At 43.1% G+C, this 12,268-nt stretch overlaps 1 protein-coding gene and 1 long non-coding RNA gene across 8 annotated transcripts in view; one reads left to right on the top strand and one right to left on the bottom strand.

The window, feature by feature from the left end:
• TECRL (trans-2,3-enoyl-CoA reductase like) overlaps positions 1 to 12,268 on the bottom strand; it is a 60,214-nt gene that overhangs the window by 27,236 nt on the left and 20,710 nt on the right. The gene's annotated exons all lie outside the window — the stretch shown is intronic.
• The window catches only part of LOC311436255, a 48,101-nt gene that overhangs the window by 15,362 nt on the left and 20,471 nt on the right, over positions 1 to 12,268 (top strand). The window lies entirely within an intron of this gene.

Raw genomic sequence — 12,268 nt, 5'->3', positions numbered from 1 at the left:
GGAGGGATGCACAGCACGTGCAGGTAAAACAGAAAGCCCTTTTCCTAGGTCCAGTGTTGGATGGGCCAGTCTCATTGCTGAATGCTCCATTAGTACGTGGAAAATACAATGTGCATACACCACTGGGGAGTATAAATAGGACCCTATTTATTAATATATTTGTCAAAACACCATATTAAATTTGTTAGTGTAGCCTTCACCCCCAGAATGATGCTTTTTGTACAGTCTGGTCCATAGGGGGTTGCTTTTTCCCATTTAGGAATATAAAATCTGACTAGGGACACACAGCTAGCACTACTTCTTAATCACAGATGCTCAGTCCGTAATCTTTTAGGCAAATAGTGAACAGAAAGCAGAGGCATCTGGGTAGCTAATACTAGGTCACACATGATTTCCATGGTATTCATCACCTTATGGATGTTTCCTAGAAGCAGCTTTTAAAATGGTCTAGTTTAAAGGCTGCTCCTGTAAATGTTAGGTGTCCTTTGATGATTTTAGATGGAGACCAGTCAGTTTGTTCAAACAGGTACAGATCTCCAGCTGCCCTTGTGCTTCTCAGTGCCAGAGCGAGTGGGTAAATGCCAGGGAAGGACTGCAGAAAAGATTGTGGCCATCCAAATTGTTAACTTGCTCAGCTCTGTGTAGTGCCTGTATGCAGGAGGCTGTGACCCAGTGGCTGTGCTGGCTGAAGGGACAGGGTAAGCACACCTCCTTTGCATTGTAAAGAGACATAACATAGTTTTAACTGCCTCCTCCTCCTGCTTCAGATTTGCTGCCGAAGGGTTTTTGGGCTGATCTGGCACACTTGGCATTGGAGCATCCTTGGGAAAACTTACACAGCCCACATTGTTGACTGAGCTTTGGGAGCAGCAAAGTGTGACAGAGGAAAGGAAAGGACAGCTGTGCTATGGCATCCCCCAGCCATTTCCACGGTGCTTGTCTTTGTTGCTTTTGATGTGCCTTAGGACAGCAGATAGCCTGAAGGAATTTTGCTTTGTCTCTTCAGTTCAAAGCCTGAGTGAAACTGGTCAAATATAGCTGTGGTTTTCTTTAGACCCACCTTACCATGGTTGGTATTGCTGTATTTAAGATACCAGTATTCATGTACCTTAAACAAATGGAACAAAATCTTCATCATAAGTGTAACCAAACATGGGAACAGTTGCCCAGAGAAGCTGTGGGATCTGCTTCCTTGGAGATGGTCTAAACTCAACTGGGGAAGACCCTGAGTCGTCTTAAATCAACTTTGAAGTTGGCCCTGATCTCAGCAGGAGCCTGCACCAGATGAGCCCAGGAGGTTGCTTCCATGATGCCACGTGTCACGATGGTCAGGAGAGCTGGTTCACCCCTCCAGCTGGTCAGGAAGGGGGGTTGCACACAGAGTGCACAGCACCGACCCAGACATTCCCATTTCAAAAGCACTTGGGCTAGGCATGAATTTTGTAGGCAAGAACAGGCATTAGATGAACCCCTTGAACCAGGGCTAATAGCAGGAGGTGAAGCACATCCATCAAGTAAGGCGCAAACATTTTTTTTCAAGGTACCAAAACAATTCATGGCTATTAAAGATAACAAAAGGAAGATAGAGAAAGAGCAGCTGTCTGACTTGTCAAGGAAGATATGATTTGCTCCCTGACAGCAGATATCAATAGTTATTTGGGAGCCTGAAATGCAATGTACCTGCTTTAAATTGGAATCTTTCCCTCAGCCCCCCCAACTCATCTTACAGTATGTTTCAATAAAAGCCAATTTACCTGATCCTGTGGCAAAGTGCTTTTAGGTATGGCTCATCATCTGCACAAGGGCAAGCAGAGGTCGTGCGTTTTAAGCACGTCATCCCACATTTCCAGTCCTCCAGCCTCAGCACGCCATTATTTTTGAGCATACTCGAAGATTTAGACAGATGGGAATGTGCCTTTGCTGCTGCTCGTCTGCAGTGACCTTGTCATTACACCACTGCATGTCTCTGGTTTCCAGGCCATCTGTGGGGTGCTGTGTGTGTTTTGCTGGGGGACCTGGGGTTAGCTGTCGGGATGTCTCTTCCCAGCTCTGTATGTTGGCAAGGGCCCGCTAGCTAAAGCCAGGTGGAAATGTTAGGCAGATGGAATGGGGGGACAAAGTGCAAACGCATCTCTTTTTGTACATATGCCAGTTTTAGTCTGGAGAGAAAGGTTTCTCGCTTTTAGTCTTTATTGGCCGCAGAGTTTAGCAAGGCTGTTCCGCAGTCTTGGCTGCCCGGGGATCCTGCAAAAAACAGCCTTGCTTTCTGGAGGGAAGTGCGACTCCACTTTGCTCGGGAGGTCTCTCTCAGGGCTCTGGCTGGTCTGTTCTCCCAGCCTAACGAGAGACTCCTTTCAAGGAGCAAACCCCACATGTTTCTAGGCCTCAGCAATTTGCCTGCTCATCACTGCGTGATGGTCAACCAAGGGGACCCTGGCTTCCCTTGCCACCTGCCTCCTTCCCGTGACCGAGTGTTTTCCAAAGAGCTCTGACAACTCTGGATTTCTGTCTGGAAATTTGGGAAGCCATTCCAGTCCAGCCCGGCTCTGGCAAGCACACATTTCTGTCAACCCTGTAGGAGAAGAGCCTTCTTTTGATAGTGCAAAGAAGCCAACCACAGTGTCTCATCATCACCCCCGTTAATTCTTGCTGCTGCCTGTCAAACAGGGGGTGGATGGCTCTCTCTGATACCTCGAGCCAGCAGTAGCTGGCAGATGAGCTTCACCTACTGTCAGCAGGAGTTCACAAGTGCCCATGGAAAGTGCATGCTCCAGGCCGAGCAAACAAGCACTCATTAAAGACGGAGACATAGCTGCAGCTGCGGGCGGTGCTCAAAGGCCTCTCTGCAATCCCACATCTGGCAGAGCTCCCCTTGCTTCCTGCTGAAGCTGGAGGCTTTCTTTTTTTTTTCCAGGGATTTATATTTAGTAGGGTTTACTTCCCAGTTTATTCTTATTAACACTCTCCTTTGGTGCCTTCTGTAGAGATTAATGGTGATCCAAGAGCATAGGAGACTGAAGCTTATCTTGTAACTCCTGCTGAATATAAGTTCAAGCACGTATTATTATCATCTACTCACTAATATTTTGAGAGTGCATCAGAGCTCAGTTGTGAGCTCCACATGGTACTGGGGAGGTCATATTTATTCCCTGTGTGCTCCTTGTGATCAGCAGAGCTGCTCAGTTCCCCTGTTTGGGGTTTATGGTTTTGGCTAAGCATTTCATGCTTGGAGGGAAGTTGTAAAAATAATGAAGTTTTCAGCCCACTTATATCCCAGACTGGTTTTAACTTTAAAAATAAATAAATAAATAAATAAAAAGGCATAGGCTGGCCAGAACATAAGAATGGCCATCATGGTTCAAAACATGGGTCTGTTTAGCTGATACTAAATCTGCCAACATTTAGCCAATGTTGTGATTCCTCCAGCCTATTCCCTAGATTTCTAGCATTTGTGTGGAATAGCTGTGGCTCCTTTAGCCCATCTTGCAGTGTGCTTAAAACAGCCATTGACATTGCTTCCTGGTTTTTCATCCCCTATTTGATTCTCTCTATGTTTTTGACTTATCCTAGAGGATACAGAGTGTTTGTCTCTGTCTTTAAAACCATCATCCCCAAATGGATGCACATAGGTACTTGAAAATTTGTTCCATTCCTCAGCTGAAAGGATATTCACAAATTGCTTGATTTTTTTTCACTGTTGTGATTCAAAAAATGTTTGTTCTGTGCGTGCAAGCTTCCTTTATTCTGGAAGTGTAAGCAATTCATGATGCATCTTAAGCCATTTACCATATTCCTTCTTCTCTGTCAGGAATCTGTTCCAACTTGGTGGAATATTTTAGTCCAAAACAGAAAAAGACATATATCCATTATGAAAAAGTATAAATGTTTAAAGCATTTTAATTTTTCCAACACGAGAAGTTGATATTTTCTTGGAAAGTGACACTACAGTAAAGAAAGTAAACACTGACTTTACTCTTTATATTATATTTAAAATAAGAAAGTGAAGAAAAATATTTAATTTTAGCCAAGTTTTTTGTTGTACATGGCAGTATTTAAAACAAAAATTTAAACCTAAGCAAGCTGACACATTAGAAGGAAGGACGTAAAAATAAATAAATAAAAACAGCCACTTTTAATTTGGCCATATCCAGCTAATAACCACCTGATAATATTGGAGATAAAAGGAGGTGTACTGCTTGTACACTTAATACAATCCAAACTCTTAATCAAATGGCAGCCTCAGTACCATATATGCAAAGATGCACAGGAAACCAAGCTCTGTTGGTCCCACTGTTTGTTTTTGTTTTTGTTTTTTTCACTGCATTATTCCTAGAATTTCAGTAAATGAATCAGTGGACAGTCACAAGAGCTGAGGACACTTTTAAAACCCCATATGGAGTTTTAAAAGCATGCAAGGGTACTCTGTATCCACGCAATTTAAATTGACCTTAATGTGTGCTCCACTGCTTAAATATGACAGGAGGTTTTGAAAAATTAACAACCAGGAAATGTAAGTGCTAGGTATTTTCCAATAATTATGAAATTGAAGGGGTCACTAATTTTTATTATTTTTCGTAAAAATTCTTCAGCGCATTGCCTGTTCTTTAGTAAATTACACAATCAAATGCCTATTTGTCACGTAGTATTTATGAAGTTACATGAACCTATATGAGAGCAAAGGTTAAAAAAATAAAAAAAAAAAAATCATGAAGATCTCTCCTGCTGGGAAATTAGGTGCATTCCTTAGAACTCAGCCATGCAAAAACTGTTCCTCTGGGGGGCAAGGAGTCTAAGAAATGCCAAGCAGAGCTGACAGACATAGTTTGGAGATAATTATCAGATTGACTTTCCATGAACAACTAATTTTATCAGTTAAATTGTTTGCTTCTCATTGTTTTTCACCACCCGTGCATCTCTAATAACAAATAGGCTTAATAATTACCAGCAATACCTGCTGTGATATGAATAGGATGATATGAACAACAAAATTACTATAATCAATCAGCAGCAGCATGCTGCTTAAATTTGCAGAAGTATGGGAAATTCTGGGGAACGTTGCGGTACCGATGTCCCTCACATGATCGCAAGGGGTCATGCAGTAGCTGAGCAAGGTAACAGCACCTTCCTGTACGACTTGAGCACAGCTGAAATGCACTCTGCCACCTTAACCAGACTGTTGATCTGGTATCTGTGTTGCAGTAATAAAAGGTTGCTAAAAAAGACTCATGCATTGCTGGGGGGTTGGTGTTTTTGTACATAATACATAGAGACAGACAGACATACTGACACACAGATTATCTTGAAAGTAACTTGCTGGGCTCTTTCCTTGACAAGTAAATGCTGAACAAATACAGTTATTCCGAGTCCATGACCTCAAGCAGCAATGGTCATAAACATCATCTCTCTCGGCTGCAGCAGGCGTGTTTGAGCACTGTTTCAATGTTTCTGAGGAGGCAGGTAAAGACAAAGAGATCACCGTGCGGATAGCCACAGCCTTTGCTGGACTGAAGTTTGCACACTCTTGCTTCACAGAGCTGACGGGCAAGCAGGATGCTGCACTGACTTGGAACCGTAGCTTTCTGCTTCTGTGGGATTTATTGTGCACTTGAGAGCTTCCTGAGCATGAAGGCTGTAAGTAAGGCACACCTAAGAAACCACAGTAAAACTAAGCTGGGCCACAAGACACAGACAGAAAGTACCTGAAGTTATTACTGTGTTTACTTTCGCTGTAATAAATGATAGGTACAGCACAGCTGTCCTTGCCTGGCACCATACTGAGCTTATGGGGGCCAGCTGAACAACAAAATCCTGCTTCCACCTCTTGCTAGGTCCTTGGGAAGGTACCTGCTGCATCTGGGATCTTTTGACTAGCCTGTGTTTTTCAGTAGGACCTTTGATATGCTGTATCAGAGCATTTTGGGAGGGAGCAAGATCTTGAATTAGATCAATGTTTTTATGGCAAGCCAGTAGAAAGAGCAGCCCCAGTGTGCCCTGTTGGGTAAAATCTCAGCAGGGCACTGAAAGAAAGGGATGTTGGTTTTAACAGCTAAAAAATATATCCCTTTTCTTTCTCAGCTTCTCTTTCCTCTTACCTGAGTTACCTATAAGCTTTCTGAGGATGATATTTGGCCACGTGTTTTCCAAAGGCATCTTGATCTCTACTTGCTATGCCTACACAAATACCCACTTTCTTAATTACTTGAAATTTGAAAGAGAATCCATTTTATCATTAGCATCCATTTCTTTCTTCTGTTTTTGTAATACATGAGTGCATCTAGCTACAAACATCCTGCTTGCACATGGAGAGCAAGCTGTGGGGAGGGCGAACTGATGCCTCCAGTACTTAGCTAAACCATCAGTGCTACAGAGAGGTTATGGATAGATCTGGCCAAGAGGCACAACAAACACACTTTCCAAAGCCTACAAAGCAAGTTAGTCCCAGCCTGACAAAGTGTCAGGTCATGTGCTTCCTTTTTTGCTGTCCGTTTGACCATTCCCCTTGGTTTTAGATGCTTAAAATCCATGAGCATCCATTTTTCCTACATGAAGTCATGTGTCTGCAGTGTTTGCCTGTGCTCAGAGCTGTTTGCTGTTACCCCAGCACCCACCTCACAAAACCTCACAAGGCCTGATCCTGGAGGTGTTTCAGAGCACACCTACCAGCTCTAACAACTAATCTACTACATTACATCAATCTCTGCAGGCACTCCCTAAAAAACAGTGTCAAAATCATACTTTTCTCACCCAGGATTTGACAAAGCTGGTTAGCGCCATCCAGCTGGAAGCAGCTGTGGCTGTGTCCGGCTGTGCAACACCAGCCTGCATGGCTCTGCACTGCACCCTGGAGCACAAATTCACCTGACTACATTTTCATCGACTTCTAACTTTTACAAATGCCTGAACCCACCGAGGAACACAGCGCTCCCCCCTGCCGCCACTCACTCAGCGAGTTTTTTTCCTAAAAAAAAATAAAATAAAATAAACTTTAGCTATATTCTGATCAGGCAATAATGGACAAATTTCTTAAGAGTCAGCAAAGCTTGTCTTAATGAAGATCAATTGTTATTAGTGGCAAACAGAATATTATTTGTCATTTAGAGGTCGATTTCTGGCACTAGCAGATTAAGCTTTCAATTTTCCATCTCAAACAGCTTGGTGCTGAAAACAACTGGAAATTTAGACAAGCAAAAAGCATCAGAAACTAAAAGCAGGCAAGCATGTAAGCAACATTTATATATATATTTGAATAGTTTCGCTACATTGTTTCTTAAAAAAAATAATAAATAAATAAAAAGGGAAAAGGAAAGCCAGCCCTGTGCATTTCAATTTCCCATGTAGCCTGCTGCAGAAAGTATAATTAATTTTGATCTTTCTATGTGGATTTGCATTTAAATTAATGTGTGTGGGCAAGGGAAGGGAATGAGGCTCACCTTTTATTTCATTAATAACAACCACAGAGCAGAATACAGAGAAACAAGCAAACAGATATTGTGACAATGATGGAGCTCGAAGCAATGTTCCCAGAAGGGAATGAATGCCCTTAAATCAGAGCGGGGAGGCGAGGAGCTGCTGGATGCACAGTGCTGCGGCACTGCAGCAGCGCTCAGGCTGAGAGCACCCACCTGCAGCAGCACAGCACACACTGCCTGGCCCCGAGCAGCTCCCATCACCTGGGCATCGTGCTGCAGCTCCCGTGGCAGCGGTGGGGATCAGTCGGTGACACTGGACCCACTGCACTCTGCTCTGCGTAATGGGTTTGGGGAGTTTTTTGAGCAGGGGACCCCCAAGGAGAACTGTGCCCTGTGATCCATGCACTAAAATAGCACGGAGCTTGCTTGGTGTTATTTGCAGACGCCTGGGTCCTGGCTCTGAAATGTCAATGCCAATGAAAAGAGTGACTTAGTAATTTATGCCGATTGAGTGTTTTAATTCTGGCAGTTATCTTTGCCTTTGATTCTTCTCTCTGTATAAGTTTGAATTGGATAACAAAGATAATTGCTGAGGTATCAGGGGGATGTGAGAACTCGAGCAGGATTTTCTTCCTTGTTACAAGTTGTCAGAGAAGCCTTCATTCAAAGGGTGACCCAAACATGAGACACTGCACATTAAGGAACATGCATTTGGCAAATGATGTATGTGTTTCAGGAACTACAAGATATCCTTCCTTATCTATCTGCCTGTTCATATAATAGCGTGGGATTTTCAAAAAGGCAGCTTAATGTTTGGTGGTTTATGAAATCGCTTATCATCTGTCCGTGTCCTTAACTGCTCAAAAACCTTTTCAGGTGTGGCATTAGCCAACCCACCTAAGGGTTTCATAGGCAGTAAAGCAGGGCATTTAACACAGGTATCTGAACATCCTTGCAGTCTCAGAAAACAAGAGCAATATAAAAGATATAAAAGCCTGTTTCAGAATGACTTTTCTTTCAAAACCTTTGCTCACGTTCAGCCTGTGCCAGTTTGTGAGAGAACCAACCCGTGCTGTGCCTTATGACGAACATATTATGTGATAGGCCGTGTTTCAGGGCACTGATAACACAGGTCATTGCCTCCTCACTTCAGAAAGCTCTATTTTGGGTACTGCCACAATTAGCAAGCCTGTCGGGCACATTTGGACAGCAGTTCTCCACAGAGCTACACACGGGGCAGTGGCACCAAGGCCTTCCCTGCCATTTGCCTCTCTCAGGTGGGAAGCTCAAATTCAGTGAGGACGAGGGAGCTGCAGCATCCCTCAGCCTCTCCCTCTTCTTCTCACTCTCTTGGGGGTGCTGAGCACCCATATGAGCTGCTGAGCGCCCTGCATGCTTGCTGAGCTCCCCCAGGCCTCAGAGGGACTGCTGCTTTAACCTATGCTACGTGCCCGCTGCCTGAACACAGCGTGGGGGCCATGGAGCAGCCTTGGGGCTGTGCTGAGTTATGTTGCAGCATCAGAAAGCACCTGGTGCTTCAACGAGCACAGCTGACAGGGCAAAGATGGCTCAAAAGCTCATTTGTCCCTCCGCCCCAGGTGTACTGGGCAGAGGAGAGTCCTACCCCAGGCCCTAGCTGTGTTTCTTTAAAAACATTCCTTAGTCAATTAGCTAATAAAATATGCTAATTAAGTATAATTTCAATATCTGACTGTCCAGGGGACAGCTCTTCCTCCAGTTTCTAATCTAATCAAGATGCGTTCCCTCGCTAACCCCTAATCGCAGTGCTTTATGTTTTTATCTAATGACCGCACCAATGCTATCACCAATTAAATGAACGCATTTGAACTGACATGATTTCTTCCTTTGTGCAAATTAAATCCTCATAAATTCATTGGTAAATTCACCACACTGAAAGTTAATCCTCGCTAATAAGAAGGCTAAATTGTAGTTTCTCCGTGGGCCATGAGGAAGAGGCAGCAGATCAGACACCAGCAGGTGAGTCACAGGCCCTGTCATGCTCCTGCGTCCTTCCTGAGAGAAGTTGATTTGGGCTGGTTTAATTCTCCCATCCCAGCACCTGAATTAAGCAGAGGCTTCTGTGTCTCTGAAGCACTGCCATGAAGCTTGTGAAACTGCTCTTCCTCCCTCAGCTCTATGACAGAGGACAAATACTTTTCCCTGGCATGCTGGAAAGAACTAAATGCTGGGATAAACCAAAGAAAGAACTAAAGACCGGGATACAGAGGTAGGTGTGCAAAGAGCATTTAGAATTAGGCACCTAGCTTACACTAGTAACAATGCGAGTCAAGCAGTGAGCAAGGCCTGTCCACGTTTTATATGAGCACAGCTTGTGAATGAGCTGCAGACCCAGAATACTTCGCACGACGATTATTTCAATGGTGAATTATTTCCAGCAGCAAATATATTCAGGATCATTGTAATGTGGGGACAATTTAGAAAGAGGCAGAACTCTCCTCTATCGCATTATTTTTATTGTAAATCATTTGTTCAGCTTCTTGTCTTTGATGCATTGCTTTCATTAACTGGAAATAATGGTAAATATCAAGTTTTATTTGAAAGATTTCTTATTTTGATTGTTCTTAGACTTTCTTTCCCCCTGTACCCGAAGAGGAAAATAAATAAATAGGCAAGCTGGGATCAAAAGAGAAAGAGTAAATGAATGGAAAACAAGTCACTGTCACAAGGCAAACCCAGTGGAAAATCTGAACCTAACAGCAGGAGCTGCTGCCTCTGCTGTGACCTCTTGAGCAGATGAGATACCATGGACCTTGTTGGTTTTTATTCATTACCCTCCTAAAGCTGTCCAAGAAGGAGGTAGGTTCCTCTCATTCTATCACTGGAGATTTGCTTCCTCTTCTGCCATCCAAGGGCCTGTTGGCTCTCTTTCACAAGAAGTCTCTGGCACATTTCGTGCAGGCACATTCCATGCAGCTCCTCCCAAAAGAAACTACTGGATCTTTTTGCAAAGCCATCTGCCCAACGCTGGTGTCCAAAGGCATGGGGACCTCTGTGAAAACCTTGATGCAGATGCAGGGCATATTTGAAGGCCTGAAGTGATCTCTACCCTACCGTAATCAATAGGCATCTCTCATTAATGGACATGAGATTCTTTTCACAGTCATGAAGACCTGCTGAATGAACAGTAAGCCCATGTGAATGTGGTGGTGAACACCAGGTTATGGTTGGAAGTCACTCAGACAAAAATGTAATACATGAATTTACATTGATGTAGGAACTCCTTAAGAACAAAAACTACTTTGGCATCTTCTATTAACAGTTCAGTAGGCTTTAATTCTTCATTTTATCAGAGAATGCACGTTCTCTAGGGCCTGGATTACTTCTGTAGTGCCTCATACTGCCCTTTTCTCAGTTGAGCCATAGGCACTGTAATAAGATACATTGTAAGTAATAACAGGCAATTCTGATAAACAAATTTTGTTGTTTCTCATCTAGATCTGTCAATTAAATCTACTGCAAAGGAAAGAAAAGCAAAGAATCTAGCTATGAAATTTCCTTTTCTTAATGAGGCATTTAAATAGCATCTCACATTTGTTCTCCAATTGTTTACATAGGATGTCATTTGTGATGCATTGTTAGAGTCCTGTAAATCTCAGCTGGGAACAATATCCCAGAGAGCAGAGAGGACCAGTTCTGCTTCAAGCTACATCTCTATAGATTCATTGCCTTTTCTTTTATTATATTTCTCATCTGAAATGATATCTGTAATCCTGCTAATGAAATGCAATAACATCAGATGCAGCATCTGCCAAAAAGAGAAATAATGTGAATTTCCATTTAAGTTTTTGAGTTGATCTTCACTTTTTCTATTTCTGGTTTGAGTATCACTTTTTTTTTTTTTTTTTTCCTGAAGGCCAGCTTACTTTCACAAGCATTTAATAGATAGCCTAGCTTTTGTGTTTTAGACACCTCACTGCCTTCGGTTCAATAGGTCATTAGGCATATATTTAAGTCATTCATTGTCCCAAATGTTTCTTAGGGATCACAGCCAAAACAGACAAAAGAGTGCAAGATGGATGAAAGGCAGGTTAATTGTTCTTATTTTATGGATGAGAAAATTAAGCTCAAAAAGGAGAAAGCGTCTGGCATAAAACTCACCCAAGTCAATAGCATGCTTCCCACTAGTTTTGAATTAAGCCTTGAAGAACTATGTCCCAAATGTCACGTTTAGTTCAGTGTGAATTAGGCAACTTCAAAAATCTCAGCCAGCCCTTTAGCTTTTGCTGTTATCCTCAAAGACCAAAATGCCTTAAATAACTGACCCTAGAAGTCCTACTTAAGGTCATACAGGGCTAAGTGCATTGCTTTTACACTAGGTGGGTAAGCCAAAACTCAGCCATAGTTTCCTAATGCAGTACACACTGAAATCATTTTTTATAACCACATGTACATTTCAGAAAGCAAATCTCCAGGGACACACGATCAGACACTTCTCAGACTGATTTAATATCTCTTCCTCCACAACTTATGAGATTCGAGTGTTCAGCAAAAGTGGAATGCGGGTGCCTAGCCTGGTGTTTGCTCTCCTTATTAGTCAGACAGCTGGAAGCAAGAAGCCAGACTTAGCACCCCAGCCACAAATGTCCTAATGCAAGTTCTGGGCTTCAGCAGTGTCAGCAAGACACACATGGGTCAGGGCTCAAATGGAAGGTTAGGACCCAGAGCTCAGGTTGCAAAAAGGATCGTCAGTGAAGCACACACCACTTTCTGGAGGGCTACCCAGGAGCCTGCACTGTGACTGCGGCTGCAACACTCCCTGCCTTGCCTTTCCCTTTGGAAAAAAGGCCAGAATTGGTTTTCTGTAATTCCAACACAGA

The sequence above is a fragment of the Aythya ferina genome, assembly GCF_964211825.1.
Source record: "Aythya ferina genome assembly, chromosome: 4".
Classification (NCBI taxonomy): domain Eukaryota; kingdom Metazoa; phylum Chordata; class Aves; order Anseriformes; family Anatidae; genus Aythya; species Aythya ferina.
Note: the sequence above shows the minus strand (reverse complement) of the source record. Positions and strands in the feature narration are given on the sequence as shown.